Genomic DNA, 27,714 nt, shown 5'->3' on the forward strand with positions numbered 1-27,714 from the left:
AGCCTGGTAAAGCAGTTCTCTAGGAATTTTTGTGGGTGACGGGTGATCGCCAATGTCGAAGACCAGGACCTGAACACATCAGATAAATTCTGTGGTAAGCCTATTTAACCAGTTGTTAGTGATTGCTTGTGATTGATCGTGTGCCCAGAGATCATGGCAAGTGTTTATAAGTACGTTAGATGTGTTTCATAAAGGCAGTAAGCTGAAATAAGAGAGTAAAGATGAGGGAACCAGCTGGAGGAGGCGGCGGTACATCCACTCTCGCTCAGTGTTAATGGGTGACTGAGGCAGACAGCCTCCCAAGGCGGCGGCTGCCAACGAGGCGGAGCATGGAATCGCCCAAATGGGGGAGTACGCCTTGCGACATGTTGGAGTTTAAAGAGATGTCGAGTGAAGGAGACTTATTTTGTGAATACATTTAAATATGTTTCAGTAGGAAAACATTTTAATTGTCATGGCAATGAAAATTGCAGGTTTGTTTGGAGGAGGAGTTGCCAGGGAAGAACTTCCAGGCCAGGGAAGAAGTTAATGGAGTGAACTCTGAGGTTGGAGAGGCGAAGGCTGAACTCTGTGGTCGAGCAGAACCCCCATAGTGAAGAGCTGACCTCAAGTTGTGTGAAGGAGCAGTGAAGAGGAGTTTCACATGTCTGTGGGGATCAGTGGTGAAGCATCACTGATGTTTAATGAGAACTTCCTTGTGTAGCAGTTTGAGAGGACTGCAGAGGAGCTTTGCTGACAATTTTGGGAGAACCCTAACGTTATACATGGTAGGAGCCTCTACGAGCAGTTTAGAAGTTCATGGTTATGACACATGATGTATAAGGAGAGTTACACAAAGAAATCACAATTGCATGATGCATCAAATGAAAAATCCACAAGGGCCGTGACGAGGATTCGAACCTGCGTCCGAGAGCATCCCAGACGCTGCCTTAATCGACTGAGCTACGACATGGTCAAAACGAGTTGAAACCGAAGTTCTACTGAACTTACTGGATCCTGCAGCCTCTCCGAGACACAAACCAGGGTTTTACACAACTTCCCCCATGTACTCAAGCTATGACAATAGGCCGTTCTCCCTCTTCGCCCTTACTTCATTACACTTAAGACATATCTGGTTTGTGCCTCGGAGAGGCTGCAGGATCCAGTAAGTTCAGTAGAACTTCGGTATTAGCAGTAACAGTGAATATGGCTAATATTGAGCTCCTCATATACAACGTCTACAAGCCCCCTAGACTTAAACTAGAAGCAGAGGCAGTGCTTGCCTTGGCCACGCAGGAAAATGTAATTATTGCTGGGGATTTTAATGCTCATCATCAAGAGTTAGGTGCGACTGGGCCAGCCAATGCAGATGAGCGCCATTTAGCTGCAGCTCTGCGAGAAGTACCTGTAATTACACTTCTCAACACTGGGAAACCCATTCACATTCTTGGAGGTTCTCTCGATTTTACATTAATCTCAACAGCACTCAAGCATCAGGCGAAGTGGGAAGTAGACCCAGTGATCACCAGTGACCACTATGCTACTGTCACAACACTAAACATAGAACGTCCTCCTACACCACCTGCACAACCTAGGTGGAATTTAAGAAAGGCCAATTGGAATATATACCAAGAGGAACTTGAAAAATGGTATGCAACGTACACGCCACCTGAGGATTTGAACATACACGAGACCAACCTGCAGGAAGCCATTGCAGCTGCTGCAAACAAAGCTATTCCAATCATTATCACAGGAAACACAAAACGAAAGAACTATTGGTTCTATAGTAATGAAGTTAAAGAACAGAACCACAGAGTCAACATCTTCAGAAAACATCTAAAGAGAAACCCCTCACCAGAAGGAAGAACTCTGCTAAGAGCGGTGATATCTGAAGCAAGACGAGTTTCTAGAGAAGTAAAGGTGGCAAGATGGTTTGAGTGGTGTCAAACTCTAAATGAACATAGTAGTCTTGGCAAGATATGGGGTCAGATTAAAACTATATCAGGTCGACCAGCCCGACCACAGGCATGTAGTCAACCATTGCAGGAGGCTGAGAGACTTGCTCTCCAATTTGCAGAAAGAACAGCTTCATATCAGCTTCCTGCAATGGTCCGAAGGCAGCAAGAACAATTAAAAGAAGAGGTTGACAGTCATTCATGAGAGCATAGCTATAAATGACGAATGTGACTGTCTCTTCACCAAACAAAATCAGAGCCAAAAAAGGTGGTAAGGACACTGCACCAGGTGCTGATAACATTACATACTCAATGGTCGCACATGCAGGTCCTGCTGGAGAAAATATTGGACGTCATCAATGCATGTTGGCAGCAAGGCAAACTACCGACTTCTGGGAAGAAAGCAGACATCATACCGATTCCTAAGCCGAAAGAACCTGGCAATTGCAGACCCATTTCATTAACATCATGCATTAGTAAAACTGCAGAACGGATGATCTTAAATAGGCTACTGTGGAAGACTGGAGATCTGCATAAACACATATTTGGCTTCACTAGTGGAGTAGGTACTGCCAACTGCATAGCAACATTACTAGGAACAGTTAACTCAGGTCCAGCTATAGTGATCCTCCTTGATCTAGAAAAAGCATTCGAACTTGCAAGCCCGCAAGCAATTTTACACCTTAGTTAAAAAAGGTGTAAAGGGAAATATGCTAGCATGGATTCAAGATTACCTAAGTCACAGGTATGCCAGAGTAAAGTTGCAAGGACAAGTGTCGGACTACCACTTGCATGAGAATGGGACTCCACAAGGAGGAGTCCTCAGTCCTATTCTCTTTAACATCCTTATGGAAAACCTTGTTACCATGACATTTACAGAAGGGGTTAAATTGCTAAGCTATGCTGATGATATAGCATTAGTCATTACAGGTCCTTCACTTCTAAATAAAGCACAAGGTGCATTAGATAAAGTAACATCTGAATGCAGCGTTTTAGGGCTAAAAATATCTGCACAAAAGTCTAAGGCAATGAGACTAATCGGCAACACTCCAGACAGGCACCTTGTAGTTCAAGACATTAACCTTCAGTGGGTTACACAATATCAATATCTCGGAGTGTGGATAGATTTTAAAATGACATTCAACAAGCAAATTCAATATCTAAAGGAGAAAGCAAAATCAGGACTGAATATAATGAGAGCAATCACAGGGCCCCGTCTAGGAGCGGGACACAAAGTGTTAAGAATGTTTTACATACACGCCGTTCGTTCCCTAGTTGATTATGCAGCGCCTGCCTTACTCACTCTTTCTCCTGGTCAGTGGGCACACGTTGAGGTTATTTAAAACGATGCATTGCGAATCATAACAGGAGCTCCCAGAAGGACTAAAATACTGAACCTAAGACTAGAAACCAAGCTAACGTCGATTGAAATAAGGGTAAAAGGGATTGCTGCGTGCATGCTGACCAAGATATTGACTAGACCTAGAATCAGTTCACTTAAAGATATAATCACTGGAGCACTAACTCTGGACAGAAGAGCTTCCATTAGCAACAGGTGGATCCATTGTGCGATCAACACCATCAATACATTCGATATAACAAACACAGTCAATGAGAAGGGTGTCGACGAAATACATGCAGACTTTGTTACGCAAGCCCCTTGGGAATCTCCTCCAGCAGACTTTAAGATTATGGTTATTGAAGGAAAAAAAAAACAGACAAATCCTCATCTGCTACGTAACATTGCACAGATGCATATAGAAGCAAACATGGCATCCGACAGCTTCACTTACTTCACAGATGGATCAGTAAACCAGCAGGGACAAGCAACCGGAGCTGCAGTTAAAGCAGGAAACTTTGTAAATAGTTGGAGGCTCTCAAATGGATGTTCGACTTTACAAACAGAGATGCTAGCCATTCAAAAGGCTTTGGAACATGCTCTTGCTGAACACCGACAACATGTTATCATACATACAGATTCGAGAACCGCCATTGAAACATTGCAACAAGAACACATATGTGATAACATCCATCTGATCACAAATGTCATATCATTAATGCAAACACTCAAACGACAAGGCCGACGGGTGCTTATCAACTGGGTGCCAAGTCATGTGGGAATAATAGGAAATGACATTGCAGGCGAAGCTGCAAAACTTGCAACTAAGAGAAGAAATGTTGACATTTACATATCACAGAGTCTATCACAGATTAAGAAAATAATTAGAAACAGAGCAATGCAAAATATGTACAGTGACCACAACACAGCAGTTGTAACATCAGGATCTGAGGGTTGGTACAAGAATTTAACCAACTATGAACCACTTAGTTTGATGAAAGGGAACAGTAGAGCAACAGAAGTACACTTACATCGCATCAGGCTTGGATACCCATGTGCACAGGAAATAGGATTACAGGTTCCGGAAGATGAGAGGAAATGTCAGCACTGTGGAGAAATGCCCGACAGACCACTGGAACATTATCTAACACAGTGCACAGTTACAAACCCATTAAGATTTCAACTTAGATTCAACAGAGCAGAAGAAGTTGTTAAACACATATGGCAAAATCTTACTGAAGCGACCACACGAGTCATAAATACTCATTCTCCGCCCAAGTAAAACAGAAACAAGCAACACATAGTGGGCCAGCCAGAGGCTTAGGGCCCGCGCAGGAATATTCCTGCAAAAAAAAGCAGGTCCCCCCCCTCTCCATGGCGCCGAAAGTCTCCAATGAAAACGCACACGCCAATACGATTGGTTTCAGCGCCGTCGCAGGAACTATCAGAACGATGTTGAAGGGAACAACGAACTGCTCTAGGGGCTCCAGCTCTGGAGGTTATCTCGAAGTTGGTAAAATGAAGGCACAGGGACTCCAAACTCGGAGATCGCCGTGGTCGAAGACGTAGAAGAACCACCCCAGTAAGGACAAAAACGACCCCAGCCTCCTGAAGCAGAGTCTGGGCTGCACAAGCTCTAGGAGGTAGACTTCCGTGCCCCGTACCTGCGGGTTCCAGACAGAGATCATCACTGCCCGCTTTGACCCGAGGCCGGCTTCCTTCATGAACAAGTAGAAGGAAGACTAATAATTATTAATTACAACAGTTATTATTATAATTAATATTTTAATAAAATATAATCAATTAATAATTATTACACATATAAAAATATGAATTTATATATGAGAAAATTTCTATTGTGAATGAACAACATGTTAATATTGGTGAATGCGTATTTTGGGTCGACCGCAGGATGGAATGGACTTGCTCCGAGGACGGGTTGGTCAAAATGGTTAAATTTTAAAATCCATCTGGAAAAAAATCCTTTGGGGGAAATGAGGCGACCTTAGACAAGCCACCGGCTCCCTATCCTAGTCGAAGCTATTAGTGTGTTAGTGGCCCTCTTGTAAATGGTCCAACTTGCTTATGTATGGTCTACCTTCATATTGTGCTCAGACAGGTTCGTTCTCACTCACAATCGGAATTCCGGGTTCGAATCCCAGGTGGGAAGAAATGGTTGGCAGCATTTCTTATCACCTAATGACCTTGTTTACCTAGTAGTAAATAGGTACCCAGGAGTTAGTCAACTTGTTGTTGGTTTGCATCCTGGGGGCGGGTCGACCTTGAGGAGGATGGTGGGGGGGGGGGATCTGGATGTAACCCAAACATGTATATATATACACTGGCTGCCTGTCCCCCGGCACACTGAATTATAATTAGATTCATATATGCTCCACCTCATTAATACATGGTCCACCAGACTCATGTATAGTCCACCTCATTGAAACATGGTTCACGACCCTCACCTTACATATGGTCCTCATCACTGACGTAGTTCGTTCACCACACTCATATATGGTCCACTACTCATCCGCTTCACTACACAAGGTCTTCACTTCGTCTACATCATTAAAAAATAATGAGAATATGTCTATGGAGTGAGCCTCACGAGTAATACACATTATTGAAGAAGTCAAGAGCCTCTTCTAAAGTGGCTTTCGGCTCAGGTAAGCCATAGAGATGATTGATAACCTTGTGCCTCTCTAGAGAATCCTTGAATGGGTGGTAGACGAGTCTCGATGAACAGTACTTATTGCTGAAGATGTTATACTTTATTATTACCGTTTGATTCATCTGTTTGGCGATATGTGGATGGCGATGGATGTTGCAGCGTGCAAAATACTGCTTTAGGTGCTTGTAGTTACTGTTTGCCTGTCTGAGGCCGTATTTAAGGAGTGGGATGAAGTCGATTACCTCTGTGTGAGCCTTGTAGTCATATCCATATCCAGTGAATTTCCATGCTGCATCTTTCTCTGAAGACACGCTAAACATGTAATATAGGTTAAGGTTGGCTTTGCTGTAGTCGTTGTTGAAGACGTGAACTACTGCAACCGGGTCGTATTTTCCTTCTCTGTGGACAGCGATATAGCCGTTGGTCCTCTCGACCGAGAACCAAACGTAGCGATCGGGGTCGAGGAGACTACATTCCATCCACTTATAGTCGCTATAGGCGGTGGCGGACTTGTTGAGGTAGGATCTGCACCATTTCATTTCGTCCCCGATCTCGTGCACGATATTCATCACTATGTCCGGATACTTGGACTGCGATGTGTCGTGCAGGATGAGCGTCGCCCCCCCGCTCGTCTTCACGCCGAAGGAGATGACGTTCGCCCCGTTCATCACGGTCATTGCATAGTCGGGGAAGTAGTACCTGTAGGAGGCGCCCTTGCCTCCGAATGTGCCGATGACCTCGTCCGCCCTGAGCTTTATGACGGCGGCGCGTTCGTCCATGGGCGGAACGACGACCGTGGCGAGGGCAGCAGCCGCCAGGAACACGACCATAACAACCTCTGGAAACCGAGTCATAGTTTAAGGAAAAATTATAATAAATGTTATTAATTTTTTTGAGTTAGGGAGAGTAATAATTTTAATTCTCAAGTGGAAGTTATTGAGATATAAAGTCTTAGCTCACATGTCGAGCTGGTTATCACAGCCACCTTAATATTACAGCCGCCTGGTTATCATAGCCATCTCGTTATCACAGCCATGTAGTTATCGCAGTTCCCTGGTTATCACAGCTCCCGCACTGGTTTCTATAGCCATGTAATGACAGCCACCTGGATATCACAACCACCTGTTTATTATAGCCACCTGGTTATCACAGCCACTTTCCGCTTCAATGCCTTTCCTATCCTTCACCACGTCACCTATCCTTCACCACGTCACCTATCCTTCACCACGTCACCTATCCTTCACCACGTCACCTATCCTTCACCACGTCACCTATCCTTCACCACGTCACCTATCCTTCACCACGTTACCTATCCTTCACCACGTTACCTATCCTTCACCACGTCACCTATCCTTCACCACGTCACCTATCCTTCACCACGTCACCTATCCTTCGCCACGTTACCTATCCTTCACCACCTCATCTATCCTTCACCACGTCACCTATCCTTCACCACGTCACCTATCCTTCACCACGTCACCTATCCTTCACCACGTCACCTATCCTTCACCACGTCACCTATCCTTCACCACGTCACCTATCCTTCATCACGTCACCTATCCTTCACCACGTCACCTATCCTTCACCACGTCACCTATCCTTCACCACGTCACCTATCCTTCACCACGTCACCTATCCTTCACCACGTCACCTATCCTTCACCACGTCACCTATCCTTCACCACGTCACCTATCCTTCACCACGTCACCTATCCTTCACCACGTCACCTATCCTTCACCACGTCACCTATCCTTCACCACGTCACCTATCCTTCATCACGTCACCTATCCTTCACCACGTCACCTATCCTTCACCACCTCATCTATCCTTCACCACGTCACCTATCCTTCACCACGTCACCTATCCTTCACCACGTCACCTATCCTTCACCACGTCACCTATCCTTCACCACGTCACCTATCCTTCACCACGTCACCTATCCTTCACCACGTCACCTATCCTTCACCACGTCACCTATCCTTCATCACGTCACCTATCCTTCACCACGTCACCTATCCTTCACCACGTCACCTATCCTTCACCACGTCACCTATCCTTCATCACGTCACCTATCCTTCACCACGTCACCTATCCTTCACCACGTCACCTATCCTTCACCACGTCACCTATCCTTCACCACGTCACCTATCCTTCACCACGTCACCTATCCTTCACCACGTCACCTATCCTTCATCACGTCACCTATCCTTCACCACGTCACCTATCCTTCACCACGTCACCTATCCTTCGCCACGTCACCTATCCTTCACCACGTTACCTATCCTTCACCACGTCACCTATCCTTCACCACGTCACCTATCCTTCACCACGTCACCTATCCTTCACCACGTCACCTATCCTTCACCGCCTCATCTATCCTTCACCACCTCATCTATTCTTCATCACCTCACCAATCCTTCATCACCACTTTCTGTACTCTTCCCGTGGAATGTAAACCAGAATTTATTTCAAATACAGAGATGATTTAGTTTAACAATATCTGGACAGCATAAATCCAGGTTAGGAGTAAATAAAGCCTTAGCTGGCAGGAAGCGTAAGCAAGCCTCATCCACCTTCATCCACAATATGGCGGCTCCCGCGTCATCCTTCTGGGCGAACTGGGGTGACAAGTTCCTCCTGCTGGCAGATTTATGATTAGATTTGCAATACTTACAATTTATGTAACAAGTTTTGAGACGTGTACACATTGTAGTGCAAGAAGTAAGACAAAAAGTTCGGTCTGAAGGGTAGAGGCCCAGTTGTTTATACGGACTCCCCACTCACAATACAGGCCATCACCCATTGACAAGACAACCGCACTTCCAGATGCATCCGTGGAGTGGTGTAGGGAGCCATCCGTGTGTATGGAATAAGAGAGAGAATGCACTGTGGAAGTGTAATATGACTTAAGCCGTCGAGCTTTGCCTCAAGACGAAACTTGGGCTGAGCTCTAATATGTTCCTTGGGTGGAAAGGGAGGAATTAAAATTGGTGAAAGGGGGGTAATTTTCCACGGTGCAGGTAAGTGCCGTTGTTGTCTCTCTTTGTTCAAATTATAAATCTGATGCGTATCAATAAATAATAAAATTATAACGTCTTTAATAATCAGAAATTATAATACTCTCTTGAGAGGGAGGGCGTCGACTTACATTTCCCACACCGTCATTACTGCTAGAAATGCTGGTTCTCAGTGACTGTTAAATCTTCAACAGGACCTAGAATTGCTCGATCCCGCCCCACACTTCTGTTATCTACTACGTGTCATCCATAGTAACCGTACTGCTCTGTTTTTTGTAAAATTTAGGAGTATTTACAAAGAAAGTTTTTGGCACAGAAAAAAATTATATTATTGCACTTACTGAAACATGGATGAATGTAGAAAATAGAGAATTATTAGCTGAATATCAAATAAACGGATTTAAACAATTTCAGACAGATGGATATATTAGACGAGGAGGGGGAGTAGCCATATATATCAGGGAAAATTTGAAATGTAGTCTAAAAGAGGGAATCAAAACTGAGCCACACACAGAAACTGTTTGGTTAGAAATAAAAGAAAAAGCAAATAATCTTATAATTGGAGTTAAATACAGGCCACCAAATTTAGACAGAATGGAAGCAAAGCATCTATGGGATGAAATATCTAAAGCATCTAGGTCAAACAGTATTTGTGTCATGGATGACTTTAATTTTAGTGGAATAAATAAGATTAACAGAACAGGGAATAATGAAGCAGAAAATTGTCTAGAATTTATTGGCTATTGCTTTCTTACGCAACACATTAAGGAACCAATGCTGGTGTTACGAATCTTACAAGGATTCTAACATACTCCTGATGCTTATATACTTCATTGTCTTGTTCTATAATTAGTATAGTGTCCAGTTGTATGATTATAGACTATTGTATGTTATATATTGTAGCATGCTGTAGTGTGCCTGAGTTGCATTATATTGTATGAGGCTTTTGCAAGTTAATTCCTGTTGATGGGAGTGTGTTTTTCCGTGTGGGGGATGACCATATTTGGATGTGGCCAGTGTGGGAACTTGTTGTCAAGCGAGTGTTTATATTTCAACTTTGATTAATTCTCATTATTGTTTGCCATTAAATTCTCTTGAGTACTGTAACAATATTATATACACTTAAGATTAATAATGATTTGATTATTAGTACTACATTTTGTTAATAGAGTTTTCACAATAGTTTTTGTGGATGCTTAGTTGATATATTGGTAGGACGCCGCCATGGCAAGCTAGAATTTTGCCAGAAGGTGGTCGAGCTGATCGAGAGGAGACATGTATTGAGTTAAGTCTGTGGTTATTGTTATTTTAGCTGATAACGCAGTTAATTCTCTCGTTAGATGATTGTGTAATATTCCATTTATTAATTCATGTGCTGGTGAATATGGTCTATGCTCAGTAAAGATTTTTATAGTATTGCATGCTAAAGAATATTTCTGGCTATTATCTTTACCATTTAATTGTTATGTTTTGTGACTCTTAGCATAGTACATTGTTTTCCCCGTTTATGCAGTGTTTAATTATACCCTAGACATTATTTGGCAAGGCCGATTTTCATATAATTTGATCACTGCGGGAAAAGAACCGTACTAAGACTGAAGGGGTTGTAACAGCTGGAAAACAATATTTTAGATTTTGTGTTAAGATTTGTAGACGAAAATTCTGTTAAAGTGCCAGATTTTCGAAAAGCTGATTTTAATGGCCTAAGAAATTTTTTGGGTCAAATAGATTGGAAAGTCTTGGGCATGGGGGGTGGGCTTTTCTTGGAATAAGACGTGAACCCAGCGATGGGTGATGTAGATTCAATATATAACTTATTTAAAATTATTCTAAGCAAAGCTCAGGAACGTAGTAGACCATACAAATTGAATAGATTGAATAATAATGACCCAAAATGCATAACAATCTGAAGAACCGTATAGGTAGAAAGAGAGCTTAGTACAAAAGAATTAGGAATAGGGACGTCAGTTTAGAACAAGAATTCGTACAACTGGTTAGAAATGTTAAGAAAAGAGATAAGGAGGCAAAAATAAACAATAAATTCGCACTGCAGGACATGGAAAGGCAAACCTAAAGGGTTTTTCTGTTATATCGAACAAAGATTAGGGAAAGGATAGGTTCATTAAAAACTGAGACAGGTTAGATAACGGATAATGACGAAGAGATGAATAGTATTTTTATTAAATATTTCTCTGTAATTACTACAGAGGAATCGAACACTGTCACGCCTGGGGGTGTGTGGTCATGAGTTTAAATGTTGTCTAAGGATATAGAGGCTTTTACTTAAGCCAAGGGGAATTCAAGGAGTAGAAGTACACAAGACAAAGATTTATATGTATAAGACACACTATATAGCATATGGCAATAATTGTACTCCTTACAACTGAAGGCCAATCTGAAGGTAACAACTTGGTTGATAAAACTCCCAAATGGGCTCTGGACACCCTGTTGATCTTAGTCCCAAAACTGGAACTGGGCACAGCCACTACACCTCTCAACCGGTGACACACATATATAAACCACTAGGAAACAACACGGGAGACATCTCCCGTCACGCAGGGTGCAGTTGCACCTCCACAGATCTCCAGTATCAGCTCTTGATACTCGTAATGGCTCAGAAGGGCCACCACTTACGGGCTGTTCATGCCCGTGCCACCTTTTGGGTGGCTTAATCTTCATCAATCAATCAATCAATCTGGACTCTCTTACGGTATAAAGTATCTTACGGGCTATTCATGCCCGTGCCACCTCTTGGGTGGCTTAATCTTTATCAATCAATCAATCAATCTGGACTCTCACTACGGGCTCACCATAGCCCGTGCTACTTGGAACATTTTGTTCCCAGTAGCTGAATCTTAAACAATAACAACAACCTGGACTCTCCCCTGTACCAGGTAAGTCCACTACGGGCTCACCATAGCCCGTGCTACTTGCCCCGCTCCTGTGTCAGGTAAGTTACGGGCTCACCATAGCCCGTGCTACTTGGAACTTGTTCCGAATAGCTGAATCTATAACAACAACAACAACAACCTGGGCTCTCCACTTACGGGCTATTCATGCCCGTGCCACCTCTTGGGTGGCTTAATTTTTATCAATCAATCAATCTGGACTCTCACAAAACAGCACTATAGACTGCCTGAGTACTCTACCCTGTGCAGGCGATGAGTCACAATAACGTGGCTGAAGTATGTTGACCAGACCACACTAGAAGTTGAAGGGACGACGACGTTTCGGACCGTCCTGGACCATTCTCAAGTCGATTGTGTCGACTTGAATTCTTACATTCTCAAGTCGACCGAAACGTCGTCGTCCCTTCAACTTCTAGTGTGTGGTCTGGTCAACATACTCTACCTTGTGTTCCAACCTTGTTTTTAATTAATTTATTTATTTTATTTATTTATTAATATATACCAGATTCTTACATTCTTGTACAGCCACTAGTACGCATAGCGTTTCGGGCAAGTCCTTAATCCTATGCAGGCAATGAGTCACAATAACGTGGCTAAAGAATGTTGACCAGACCACACACTAGAAGGTGAAGGGACGACGACGTTTTGGTCCGTCCTGGACCATTCTCAAGTCTACTGTTATTGTTGTTTCAGATTTAGCAACTCAGAACGAAGTGTCCATGTAGCACGGGCTTTAGTGAGCCCGTAATTGAGTTCGGTTATTCGCGATAACCTTGTTACTGTAATATTTGGGTATAAGTTTAAAATGGAGGAGGGGATTCCTCCTTTTTCCCTGTTTATTTATCGCTTCTGTTTTAGTGCACTGGTTTTAGTCTTGTTTTATTAACCTTATCTTGGTGGCGGATGTAGATGCAGAATGCTCACTAGTGTGTCCTCAACGGCTTTTCTAATCATTGTAGTCGCGGTGGAATGTGCATCTAATGCAGCCACTGTCGTTGGATAATGTTGAGTTTAATGCGCAGGGCTTCAGTAGCTTCACATTCCAGTAAGTAGTGCAATAGTGGCGCCTCTGCTTTTGTTTCACAGATGTGACACTCTTTAACTATTGTAATTATATTAACATTTGTAACCAAGTCTGAGTTTGTGTATGGCTACTGCAATGTCTCTGGATATCTTTTTGCCAGGCTTGAAAGAGGAGTAATCAGTGGCTTGTTCATACCATATCGCAGTGGATCTTCCTTCCGCTACTTTGGTTCTGTGGCGACTTTTGATAGTTGAGAATATTTTCTTCTTGATTTGCTCCTTAATCTGTGAAAAACTTGGAGGTATTTGAACCTATACAACAGGTAGACAATGGCAGTTTTTGCTAGTGAGTCTGCCTTTTCATTACCATCTATGCCAATGTGATTTGGTATCCAATTTAGGGTAATTGACAACCCTAGATTATGGGCTTCTTTTCCTATATGTTGAATTTCTGTGAGAAGTTTTATATTATCTCTGTGCTGACTGGATAACAATGCCTGGAGCGAAGATTTAGAGTCGGTATGAATGATGACATCATGTAAATTATTCTCAATTGTATAGTTTATGGCCTCCTTCAGGGCATTTAATTCTGTTTGCAATGTTGAGCACGCACTATTCATGCTCCAGTAAGCTTCATGGTTGTTAGTGTAAACTGCCGCCCCAGCAGAACCTTTCTTGATCAACTGATCCGTCTGTGAAGATGTGAGTCGTTGTAGGTCTTGAGATGGTTTCCATTTATTGTTCTATTACTTCCTTGAGCTTCGGGAGCCGGTCGGCCGAGCGGACAGCACGTGGAGACGTGATCCTGAGATCCCGGGTTCGATCCCGGGCGCCGACGAGAAACAATGGGCAGAGTTTCTTTCACCCTATGCCCTTATTACCTAGCAGTAAAATAGCTACCTGGGTGTTAGTCAGCTGTCACAGGTTGCTTCCTGGGGGTGGAGGCTTGGTCGAGGACCGGGCCGCGGGGACACGAAAGCCCTGAAATCATCTCAAGATAACCTTTGCGGGTCACATGCTGATTTTTTAACTGGTAATAATTCAATGATTATCCTTAGATTAGATTCTTCCCATGGAGGAGGCTGCCGAAAGTGTTAACATGGTCTATCTTCCCCTTTATACAATATTAGTAAGAATTGTCCACAAAGTGGATATGCAGTTTATGCCTTTATATCATTGCTGAGTAATACATAATAACACAAAAAATAATGAAAAAACTATGTTAATATGATCTTTTTTGTTATATATCATATAAATACATTGTCCAATGTTAATATATGATACTTTCATCAATGTCCCAAAAATATTTTTTAGGGGATTTTTTTTTTTAGGATTTTAGTTTTTTCTCCTTTGTTTATTATCTGATTTTGTTGTAACCCTTACACCCTGGAGAATGCATAAGTTTTCATAACTATGTGAAGATAGAAGGAAATTGGTCAACAAATAAATCAGTCACAACTCTCAAAACTTGGAACTTTTAATTTTTTTGGCGGATTTTTTCTCTGATTTAAAACTCTTTTTTTTTCTTTGTCTCTTTAGGTTGTTTTGATGATTAGGGACCATATTACGGCTTTTTCACTTATATAAAGTATACCCTATATATATCCTCTAAATCATTATAATTATTATAATTATCCCTATATTATGTGTTTTTTGGGGGTTATTTTTTTCCTGACTTCATTTCAACACATATTGACCTACAACTTTCACATATTCGAGTATTGTTTATACGCCAAACAATGTTTATTAAAATATAAAATTAAATTAACGAATCACCACTACCTTTATTCATTGTTGATAACTTCAACTTCAATTATCTCTGAAACCAGAATTTCAACTTTGAGTGTCTTCTAAAATTCCAGGTATTACCCGATTCTCACTATTTTGACATATTGTGTACTCAGCTGTCTTTTCTACAATCCCATCAGAATGGATTTTTCATAAACTTTATCCATTTGAGATTCTAACTTTTTTTGGTCTAAATTTGCCACATATTTCAAATGCACTATTGACAATTTTTTTTTACAGTAAACTATACTGAAAACTTATATTATAATTTGATGAAAGTGAATATCATAGGCTACTCTGAGAGAATAATACCATTAAATGAACAATGATATATTTGGATACTTTTTTTTTTGGGGGGGGGGGGGGGGGAATTTTGACTATTTGTATTAGTAAAATTAAACATATTTTGGAAAATGCGTAGCATAAGATCCTTTATTATAATGCTAATGTGTCAGAAAAGTGTCATAGAATGATTATATTTGAAACTTGTAGTTGTAGGAACTTACTGAAAATGTGTAATATTCGTTGAAAAAAAAAAATTAAATCTCCCTTTCTATTTAGGCTGCAGTACTGAAACTTGGAACAATTGCAGCCCTTTTTATATACAACTAGTCAAAAAAGATTTGTTGACATTGAACAAAGTTAAAAAAAAAAAATAGCTCGTGGCTCCTTAAAAACTTATGTGAAAATATTTTTTGTCAAATTATATATGTATTATTGCGTGGTCTAAGGGTAAATACTGTCACGCGTCGCTCACCTTGGCCTTGTGTTACGTGAGATTACAGTTAAACAGCGGGGGATCATGCTACTGATCCTGCAATCTCACGCCGTGGGTCTTGGCTCTCCACTAGGGTATCACATATCACCCCCAGGGGAGCTCTCCTAGTCATGCCTCAGGACCGGTCAACACTATTTGACCTTAGACCCAAGGGGGAGAGAAGGCTCAGCCCACACTGCTAAGCTCAATTCTGCAGTATGTGACTTCCTACCGAGCCTGCCCACCTGTGCGCAGCCCGTCCTCCAAACAAAGATCCAAAAGTGATTCCATGCACCCGCCAAACCCCCTGTTTATGAATGAAAAGCGATTTACACACGACTCACAACTGCTGACGTTCGAACATATCCGGAACAAGTGCTTCACTGACGAATTTTGTTCGAATCACAATGCTATAAATGCTTCACCCACGTACTACAAATACAAATAATCGCCAACAGAACCTAAACACCTAACCTAACCTATCCTATGCCTATATATGCACAATATGCTATTATATTATAATATTAATTTATACTTGAGAAAATTCCCATTTTGAATGAACAGCAAGTTAAAATTTATGAATGCGTCTGTGGGGTTGACCGCTGGATGTAATGGACTTGAGTCGAGGACGGGTTGCTGTGCGACTCCCGGGCGTGACCTCAATTCCACCTCTTCCTTTCTGGTCGCCAGCTGGGTAATTCTCTCTGCGTCCCAGCATCGCCGTTGGTTCGAAAAAGATGTTTCTACAGCAGCCCAGGACCTCTTTCTATATACTGCCAGTACTAGAATTCAAATATACTGTCGTGTTGCCAACCCAGGGTCACTCTCTTGGAAATGCGAGTACCAGTGTTCAAATATAATATCGTGTTGCCAACACAGGATCTCTCTTTATGTAATGCCTGGTGCTACATAGCCTTCCAGGTTTGGTGCCTTCTAATGATAATTACTTACTTTATGTAATGCCAATACCAGAGTAGTGTAATAATATATCAATTACTCGCAATGCTCTATGAGATGGAGGTGACACCAAAAGCAGTGATAAAACAGTAACGTTTACTCAAAAGCAAACTACAGACACATAAAATGTATATATATGTTCTTGTGGAAATAATAATGGTGACAGCAGGGCTCCTCTGGTGGCCGCCGGCAACTCGCATCAGCTGATCTAGTTTAAAAAGACCACTGGCCCATCACTTGACAATTATTGGCACCGCTCCTGTGCCAGGTAAGTCGACTACGGGCTCACCATAGCCTGTGCTACTTGCTCCGCTCCTGTGCCAGGTAAGTTACAGGCTCACCATAGCCCGTACTACTTGGAACTTGTTCCGAGTAGCTGAATCTATAACAACTCCCTGGAAAGGGGGCGGCTTCGTCAGCGCAGCTCCTCAATCCTACACAGGTAGGCCACTCGCTGTCTTCACCGGGCAGTAGATGACATACACGTGCTATTCCACAGCCTAATCTACTCCTATGACTACTATAAACACTCTAGTAAATGCCTAAACATAACAATAAGTCTATCTTGCCTAACAATCAAGGGAAATATGGGAGGGAAAAATTATCTGCCTTGTCATATCCTGTCCTCAGATGCCTGGACTCCGGTTGTTGGTCGCTGGGTCCTCAGTCCCTCACGTCGTTCATTGACGTCCCAGATGAGTCACCAGTCCATAGGCGTCGTGAAGATTCTCGTCATCTCCGTACACGTTCCCTGAGTGAAGTTCCTGGGCGTTGGCTCGTCCAGTCGTCACTGCACACGTCATTCCCTCAAGCACTCCTTCACCGAGACCACACACACTCATAGATCAGGATGCATCTTCTCCCTTCTGAGTTCCCAGTGGGCGTGATCCAGTCACCACAGCTCTGAGTACCTTGGAGTTCCACTGACGGCGAGCCACTCCCTACTCCAGCCGTCGTAACTTTCACTACTCTTCCCACTCGCTGGCCAGGCCTTGAGCTGAGAGGATGTGCGCGCCTCCTCTCCCTCTTTGGGTCAAGTCCCTCGTCCCCAACCTTGTGCTGTGATAGCCAGGGCGGTATCGTCACAATACTACTGTGCTGCTGAGTGTTCCAACACTGTTGCATAAGTCACTAGTATCAAAGGAACCCTAGAGTGAACTAGGGAGTGGCGCCTGAGGTCGAAGGCAGGCTAGCCTGCCCCCACTGCTCCCTTAGGGGAGCCTACCAAACATTAGTTTGATGCATTGCTGGTGCTAATAACACAGCATCACCTGTACAGTGTACCTGGGACTCACTGTAAGACTCTAGCAAGAACCACAGGGCATCTACAGCGTCAGGCAACAAACAGCAAGGAGAGTTGTGGGATCGTAATCTGTCCCCCACGGACCTCTGACCCTTGCGGTTAGAGCGCTGACCCAACGGTCCCCCCTATCCCTTCCCTGGCGGGAGGTTGACAGCCGCCAGCACTACAATGATGCCAGCTTTGTACAGAGCACCTGTACATTCCTAGTTATAAGACTTATCTTCCCCACTTTCTCTTATTCTTCTCATTTCGCCATTTCAACAAGTCAAGTGGAACGGTCCAGTGGCCCATGTGGTTACCTGTAAAATCTGGGGGGCCACTTGACTTGGGCATCTGTTCACCCTTGTAGTAGGGTTAGGCTGTCTTAGGGGACATTCTGTCCACACATAGGAGAATAAGTCACTGAGGGCTACCCTCTGCGAGTCCCAACCAACCAAGTGGAATATCCAAGTGTTTATCCAAGTCGTCTGAGCACTCTCAAACCCACTGAGAGTGCTCTTCCCCTCAGAGCAGGTTTATGACTGTTGGCGCTGATGACTGGTAGGGCATGCTGCCTGCTCTGCCATTTGTCGTGTTAATCATCATCATATGATTATTAATGCTAACCAGGTATCGGAAGAGGTTAGAGCAACAATTAATGCCGCCTGAAGAAGCAGGTATGGAGGAGGTAGCTGCTGGACCCTCAGGGCTCTCCCCTACCGTGACCAGTGACACTGTCACCCCACCTCCCAATGATGGGTTTGAGGAGGTGGTAAGTAAGAGCCAGAGAAGGAAACAAGGGAAACAGAAGCCTGGTGAACAACAGGGTGGAAGGCGTCCGATAGCACCAAGGAGCGCGTACACACGTCTGACCTTCCCTAAAGGCACGAGTGTGGCTGACAGGATTGTGTGGAGTAAGAAACTGAGCGTGGTGTACCCACCTGGCTCTGCAGGCGTGCTACGTCCACATGTCAACTCTCCATATGTGTATGTTTCAAGAGAGAAGCAGGAGGTTGTGGAGGCTCTTCTACAAGGGAAAATAGGTGATGTAAAGCTCTCCCCTCTAGATAATCCAACACGGAACAAGAAGATGGATGAATACCTAGTCTACAGGTACAGTCACAGGTATCCACTAGAGTGGGCCTATGAATTAGACGGGGTACACAGAGCACGAAGATTGACCAAGAATGGTAAGCCTACTGATCAAATAGTCATAGTCTAGAAAAAACCTGATCCGCCACCTGACCGGCATTGGTTTGGTGGGTCGTATGCGCGCCCCAGCACGTTCAGGGTGTGTGAGCCGAACCCTGTGGAGTGTTACGAGTGCTGTGGCAGTGGCCACATAGCTAAGTACTGCTTGTGCCCCACACCCAAGTGTGCTCTCTGTTCCGGTCCTCATCCACTGAAGAACTGTCAGTATAAGAAGACCAGAGACCAAAGAAAGCAGGAACAGGAGCAACAGAACACTGCAACAGAAGCAGGGCAACAACCTGAATCTGTGGCTCCGTCTAAACCGCTGCTGAAGTGTTTCAGATGTGGTACGGAGGGAGTCACCATCTGGCACTCAGATTGTACCAAACGGCCAGCCTCCCTTGGCATAAGGAGGCAAGTGCCCGAGACACAACAAGTGTCTACTGATGCCGGCTCTAGTACTGTTGACCCACCCCATAGTGGTGACAGTACCAGCAACGCCCCTGACAACACACAACAGCCTGATACAACAGTTAATGGACAGTTGGCAACCTTGCAAGCACAGGTAGCAGAACTGACTGAAATTATACAGACGCTACGTCGGGCTCCTTCACAAGAGATACAGCAGCCTCCATGCAGCTGTGTCACAGCCGTGGCCCGCGCTGGTAAAGGTTCCTGTGGTGGTGGTGACGGCGGCGGCGGCTGTAACACTGTAAAAGTGTTTGGTTTAGTTTTATTTAATACATAGAGATTCAGGAGTCACAGACAGGGATTTGAGAAGGCGCCAGTTTGGTCGGCCTGAGTTTCACACCTCTAAGAGTTAATGACCACCAAGTGATCTGAGGTCAGATCATGCGAATTTCACCTTGCTTCTGCTAATCTTATAATTGGAGCCTGGTAGCCTTCAAACATGCCGACGTTTAAGGAGTGGCTTGGTAGAACGCCTGAGGCTATCTACTTGTGGAAGGGGTTAGTTACTAGGTTCCCCCATATATTCTCGGAGAGCTATCGATTCGAGAGGATTAACGAGACAGAGAACAGCAGCAGCCAGCAGAGGAGAGAAGACGGCCTAGCAGGGAGGCTGTCGGCCGGCAGGGCGGGGCAGTCTCTGTCAACTACAGACCCCCCCTCTCAATTCAGCTATAGGCAGACACTTGGTGAGTTGAGCATTAAGGTGACTTGGTCGTGTTTCCATATGTTGTGTGATGATCAGGGGCAGTCAAGTTGTAGGGTTCTCAAATTCTTGGATGATGACTCACTTTGCATATTAAACTGGAACATTTTAATTGAATTGCTAAATTATGATACTTCATGTGAAATATAATTATGAATTTAATATTTAAATTGTGTTTAACTTTGTTCCCTAGAGCTTTGAGTTGAGGTGAGAAAGCCTCTGTGGTTACTGGTTTCATGATATTAATGAGTACATGCTTGGAGTTGATACATGGTAATAACATCTTTTGAGAATATTGTAATACAGACAAGTTCCATTCCTTGTCTTGTAGGTAATGATCATGAATGGATGGTGGCAGCATTTCCTATTTCGTCTTCTACTATCTACTCTTCTACTTCTACTATCTACTCTTCTACGTCTACCTACCTATTCCTCTCCCTCCACCCCTCTCCGAACTTTCCCTTTCAACTAATGACCCTCCTCGCTCCTCCCACCTCTCACCCCAAACCCTCACTAATTACTTCACTATTCATTTCTTTCCTTTCCTTTTCTCTTATACGTTTGTGGCAGTGAAATGTATTCTAGAGTTCTCTCTAGAGCTTCGGGTAGCTGATCCAGTTACGGTGCCTTGTAGTCTGAGCACCTAGGTAGTCAAATACCTAGGTTACAAGGTGTTGAATGAGAGAGGTTGCCTTAGGAACTCTGGAGGTGCTCTAGAATAGTTAGCTAACTGGGGACGGGATAACGGACTAGAGAGAGCTGTTTCCCCCGGCCTCGTTAGTTAACTGGGGGGTGGAATAATGGACAAGATAAAGCTATTTCCCCCCCCCCCCCCCGTTACAATGTTGGCAGCGGTGTTGAACAATGTTTATGGTAGTGTTCATTTAACATTGTTCAGTACCACGTGTCTTTTGCCGCTCAGGCGCTATCAGGGAGATCTTGACAGGTGTTTAATATTCGCGATTTAGCGAGGTTTTCAGGTTAGGAGATTGTGATTCTCTGGCGTTGTGTTAGTGATTTTGAGAGTTTTGTGGTGTTCAGGGAATGTTCACCAGAACTTGTGTGTGTAGTGATTTATGTTAGTGATAAGATTTGGTGATTTGGGAACTTAGTGGTTGTTGGTAGTGGAGGTCAGCTGAGTGTGACAGGTGACCCCGCATGTCCCAGGGAGACATCCAGCCTCCGCTGATCCCCAGGTCAGTTGGGGAGTGGCAGGTGTAGTTCTTAAGTAGTTTTAAGTGGTGGTTCTGCTCAGATTATTGCGATCGACTGTTTTACTCCATTTGAACGCAATAACCCGAGGTGTACTGGTATTGTACAGCATGCTAGGAGGAGGCTTAGTATGTCAGTAGACTTCACATTAGGGACGCTCGACGTTAGATAGTCTGGTCACAGGGGTGGCAAAAGTTTTGAGTTGTTGACCCGCGGAGAAGCGAGGGAAACACTCTGGGTCACGTAGGTGGCTATAGGTTAAGGGTGGGAGTAACGGCTATTTAAGTACGTAAGATTAGAAACGGCATAGTTAAGTTAGGCTAGTGTTTGGTCTATTAGTTTTGATATTTATTGTGGAGATTGGTTTAGGTGACAAATTAAAAGTAGTGATGACCTTATTCTCTCTTCTCTAACTTTACTCTAGTACTGTCTTATGTTCCACCAAGTCAATTTCATTCAGAGTTAATTGGATTCTTAAAATTTGAGTGTAGTCGTTGCCAGGAGGAGAGCATTATGACTGGACTGTGTAAACCCTATACAAACTACAGGGTCACACAACAAGTTGGAACATGGGTATTGTCGCCTTTCTGTTCATTCACAGGTTGGAGCCAGAAGAGAGGCGAGGCGCACATACAGGAGAGGGAGATGGCTGCTGTGTACCACACTCACGGGCGTTTATCACCACCTCGACGACCAGCCCGCTACCTGGAGGTCATGGCTCCACCACCATCACCACCACCCCGGGGGACCCCAAGATGCAGCCCTCTCGGTCGGTCAAAATTGGTCTACCCAGTGGACCCCAGGACGGACGGACCCCAGTGGACCCCCAAGATGGACGGACCCCCAGTGGACCCCAGGTCGTTCTGCAGACGACCCCAGACGACCCAGTAAAGATGGAAGAGGAACAACAACGACTCCAGTCTGTCCCACCAACATCGGTCTACCCAGGATGGACCCCAGGACGGATGGACTCCAATGGACCCCAGGTCGCTTGTTAAAGACCCATATGGGAGGAGGAAGAGAGAAGAAAGAAGAAAGAAGAGAGAAGAAAGAAGAGAGAAGAAAGAAGAAGATAAGACAAGCTGAGTGAGACACGATGCCTAGTGTCCCTTGCTGGTGTAAGCATCATTGCATGGAGCGTAATTGCAAGACGGGATCGTTTGCCTTAACTGGCCGCCCCTCCTGCAAGCATGTTGCTCTGTTGAGTGATTCCTCCTGTGTCGTGCGGACTTGATGTGGCTGTCGGAAGTGGCTCTCTGAAGGAGGCGTGCTGGAGCAACAGGGAGAAGAAGTAGGATGGGATTTCTACGTTGGCAACTATATGAAGGTTTCGAAACTTGTAGTCCCTATAGCTGTGAAAAACCCCAATATACGTCTCTCATGGTGACTGACGTAGGGCCAATTACAGATCAGCTGGGACAACCGAATTCCACGGTCCTGTGCGCAGTTCAAGTAGTAACGGCTTCCTGGTTGACCAAGGGTTTTTGTGCGTTAACGACGGAGAAGCGACGGAGGCAGTTGTGTTGAAGAAATGTGGTACAGGATTATCTACAAGACCAAGCAGTGACGTCGCCCAGCCAGAGACAATGGACGTCTGTCTATATATTTCATTTTTTAGAGTAGGATGATGTATATTTGTTTAGCTAGGATGTATTTTTTTTTCGTTAATAAAGTTGTCGCACACAGCTAGCTTGCTTTAGCAGTATTGCAAAAACTTTATTTTTGGGGAGAAGGGAAGATATAACACTGTAAAAGTGTTTGGTTTAGTTTTATTTAATACATAGAGATTCAGGAGTCACAGACAGGGATTTGAGAAGGCGCCAGTTTGGTCGGCCTGAGTTTCACACCTCTAAGAGTTAATGACCACCAAGTAACCTGAGGTCAGATCATGCGAATTTCACCTTGCTTCTGCTAATCTTATAATTGGAGCCTGGTAGCCTTCAAACATGCCGACATTTAAGGAGTGGCTTGGTAGAACGCCTGAGGCTATCTACTTGTGGGCGGAGTTAGTTACTAGGTTTCCCCGTATATACTCGGAGAGCTATCGATTCGAGAGGATTAACGAGACAGAGAACAGCAGCAGCCAACAGAGGAGAGAAGACGGCCTAGCAGGGAGGCTGTCGGCCGGCAGGGCGGGACAGTCTCTGTCAACTACAGACCCCCCCCCCTCTCAATTCAGCTATAGGCAGACACTTGGTGAGTTGAGCATTAAGGTGACTTGGTCGTGTTTCCATATGTTGTGTGATGATCAGGGGCAGTCAAGTTGTAGGGTTCTCAAATTCTTGGATGATGACTCACTTTGCATATTAAACTGGAACATTTTAATTGAATTGCTAAATTATGATACTTCATGTGAAATATAATTATGAATTTAATATTTAAATTGTGTTTAACTTTGTTCCCTAGAGCTTTGAGTTGAGGTGAGAAAGCCTCTGTGGTTACTGGTTTTGTGATATTGATGAGTACATGCTTGGAGTTGATACATGGTAATAACATCTTTTGAGAATATTTTGATACAGACAAGTTCCATTCCTTGTCTTGCAGGTAATGATCATGAATGGATGGTGGCAGCATTTCCTATTTCGTCTTCTACTATCTACTCTTCTACTTCTACTATCTACTCTTCTACTTCTACCTATCTATTCCTCTCCCTCCACCCCTCTCCGAACTTTCCCTTTCAACTAATGACCCTCCTCGCTCCTCCCACCTCTCTACCTCTCACCCCGCAACCCGTTCTCGCAAATTTAATAAGTCAATATTGACTTATTAAACATGTGCATAGGTGACATACTTAACATAATAGTTTCCCTTGAAAAGCTACATAGAAAACACCGACCTTACCTAACCTACTTAGTATGTTAAGATAAGCATCTTATTGCTTCGTAATTACAATTATTACCTAACCTATACCTATAATGGGTTAAGAAACAATTGTAATTACGAAGCTATAAGATGCTTATTTTAACATACTAAGTAGGTTAGGTAAGGTCGGTGTTTTCTATGAAGCTTTTCAAGGGAAACTATTATGTTTAATATGTCACCTATGCACGCAACTAATAAGTCAATATTGACTTATTAAATTTGCGAGAACGGGTTGCACCCCAAACCCTCACTAATTACTTCACTATTCATTTCTTTCCTTTCGTTTTCTCTTATACGTTTGTGGCAGTGAAATGTATTCTAGAGTTCTCTCTAGAGTTTCGGGTAACTGATCAAGTTACGGCGCCTTGTAGTCTTAGCACCTAGGTAGTCAAATACCTAGGTTACAAGGTGTTGAACGAGAGAGACTGCCTTAGGAACTCTGGGAGTGCTCTAGAATAGTTAGCTAACTGGGGACGGGATAACGGACTAGGGAGAGCTGTTTCCCCCGGCCTCGTTAGTTAACTGGGGGGTGGAATAAAGGACAAGATAGAGCTATTTCCCCCACCCCCCGTTACACGGCGGCGGCGGCGGCGGCGGCGGCGACAGAGTTGAGAGCGACAACGGAGGCGGTGGCAGCGACGTCGTCAGTCAACTCAGGGATGACAGCAGTAATAGTGACACAGAAACATTAACTGGAAAAGGAAGTCGATCTGCATCAGTATATTTTAAAATGATTCATGACCTTAAGGAACGCGTTCAAGCCAAGTACGAGAATGAAGAAGATAATACTCTGAGTGACAGTAATTATGCCATACAACTTACAGAGAGCATTCACTCGCGGACCATCCCGAGTTGCTCAGTGATCGAGAAACTGATGATGTCACCAGATGTTCCTGATGATACCAAACGCCAGGTTGGTGTGGCTCTTTACGTCGTAGAGTCACTTATTGACGCATTGTGTAAGTGGGACAAGGACAACCATTGGACCACCAGTCCCAGGGAGGAACAACACCAAAACGATGGCTGCTGTTGACACAAGAACCATTAGGTTTCTCAGTTGGAACATTCGTAGCATCAACAAAAGACTGAATGACCTAATTGCATATGTTACCAGTAACAACATAGATATAATTGCTTTACAGGAGCCCTACACGTCCAATATGATAAACAAAACCCCACCAAAAATCAGTGGGTATGCATCCTATAATAACAGTAACGCCACAGGCCTATTAACTTACGTCAGAAGTGATTTACCGCACATTCTTGTGAGCACGTCACACAATGTACACACACAGTACCATCACTTTCATTTACAGTCTCCGTGGTGTAGTGGTAAGATACAGTCTCCGTGGTGTAGTGGTAAGACACTCGCCTGGCGTTCCGCGAGCGCTATGTCATGGGTTCGTATCCTGGCCGGGGAGGATTTACTGGGCGCAATTCCTTAACTGTAGTCTCTGTTTAACGCAACAGTAAAATGTGTACTTGGATGAAAAAAACGATTCTTCGCGGCAGGGGATCGTATTCCAGGGACCTGCCTGAAACGCTACGCGTACTAGTGGCTGTACAAGAATGTAACAACTCTTGTATATATCTCAAAAAAAAAAAAAAAAAAAAAAAAAAAAACTACAGCAGGCCACTTCTCATTCCTCAACGTATATGCCAGAAACCAGAAACTCAATGTAACATTGTTCCCAGATCTAGACAATCATGGGACAATATACATGGGAGATTTTAATGCTAGACATATTACGCTGGGAGACAGTACTAACAACGATAATGGATGCAAATTTATCAAATATGTTTATGACAACAGATTAACCGTGTATACTACGGATACCCAAACTCATTTATTGGGAGGCAGACTTGATTATGTAATGGGTAGAAACCTTGTGCAAGATAGGATGGAATGTTCGTTGGTAAATCACTTAGTTAGTGATCACTATGCAGTTTCTGCTTCCTATGAGGTACAGTGTGATGTACCTAATAGACATCAGAGACGGAAAATGAATATTCCATATGACTTGCATGACCACTTTATTAATTGTATATCAAAATGGTATCAAGATTACACAATAACGAATGTACAAGCCTTCTCCAGAGATCTCGTTGATACGATTACTACCTACTACGACGCATGGGTGTGTTGGGGAACAGGTCGTAAGCCTAGCAGAAGTGGGCAACACCTACCACCACCCAAGTGGGTCCTTGACCCCGTATTTGTTAAAGAACATGAACGAGTAAAGCAACTTGGAGATACGTACAAACGAACCAAAGCACAAGGTGACTTGCATGCATTTCTAGTTGCAAATAGAGAGGTGAGAGACATGAGCAACGTTATACGTAATAAACATTGGGAAGAGCTCCTACAAAGTATAAATGAGCAAACAACACTTGTTGAAGTTTGGGAAAAGATACAAAAAATCTCTAGAAGCAGCCCAACCAAACCACTGCACCACAGCCCACTAGAACAAGCAAACATCCTCCTTGATCAATGGGCACTAACATCGAGCTACGACTCACTCCCAACTAACATACAGCACAAACTTGATGACACACGCCCCAACAGACAACGAACCATCAATCTTGCCTGTACAGCTATCGACGTGTCGGACCTTAATGATGTAACTGAATGGGAATTAAATCATGCACTAAAGATGGGAAAATCAACTGCTCCTGGAGAGGATGGTATTACTTACAGTCAACTGAGATTAGTCTCATACGTACCAGGTAATCCATTATTAGTGTTGTACAGAATGAGTTTACGTGAAGGAGTATTACCTGATGCTCGGACAAAGAGCGTCATTGTTCCCATCCCCAAACCACACTCAGATAATTATAGACCCATATCTCTAACATCGTATGTTTGTAAAGTGCTTGAACGTATTGTTCTTAACCGACTCATGTATCGTATACAGGGGCACCTGTCACCTCAACTGTTTGGATTTATGCCTGGGCTCAGTACATAACACTGTTTTGCTGAGTACTTCGCACATATTGAAGCTTCCCCTCAAACAGTCTTCATCGACCTAGCAGCAGCTTTTGATACAGCAAACAGAGAAATCATACTGGAACAGCTTGCCGAGCTGGGAATACACGGAAAATTACTGAAATGGATAAAGGGCTATTTGTCTAATCGAACAGCATATGTTGTGTTTAATGGTGTTAAAAGCACAGAGAGCAAACACTTTGAACTGGGAACTCCACAAGGAGGGGTCCTCAGTCCCTTGTTGTTCAACGTTCTGATGCATAAACTTATTAAAGATCTTCCAACTAATAATGAAGACACTGTCATTTGTTATGCTGATGATATATGTTTACAGGCTGCCACCGAGCCTAGAATGCAAGTTCTGCTCGACGCTTTTGCTACTAGAGCTGAGGAATGTATCCTCCTTATCTCTGTACAGAAAACTCGTGCCCTCATTCCATGTGGTATTCCACCAGCCAATTATCATATAGATGGGCGAGCACTTGAGAACTGCGAGTCTTACAGATACCTTGGTGTCCCCATTAACGACCCTGGGTACCTTTCTTCTCTCAAGAGGAGACTTTGGGAGAGATTAAAGCCCTTGCGGGTCCTTGTTGGTGTCAATCATGGGCT

Source organism: Procambarus clarkii, chromosome 6 (assembly GCF_040958095.1).
Source record: "Procambarus clarkii isolate CNS0578487 chromosome 6, FALCON_Pclarkii_2.0, whole genome shotgun sequence".
NCBI classification, from domain to species: Eukaryota; Metazoa; Arthropoda; class Malacostraca; order Decapoda; family Cambaridae; genus Procambarus; species Procambarus clarkii.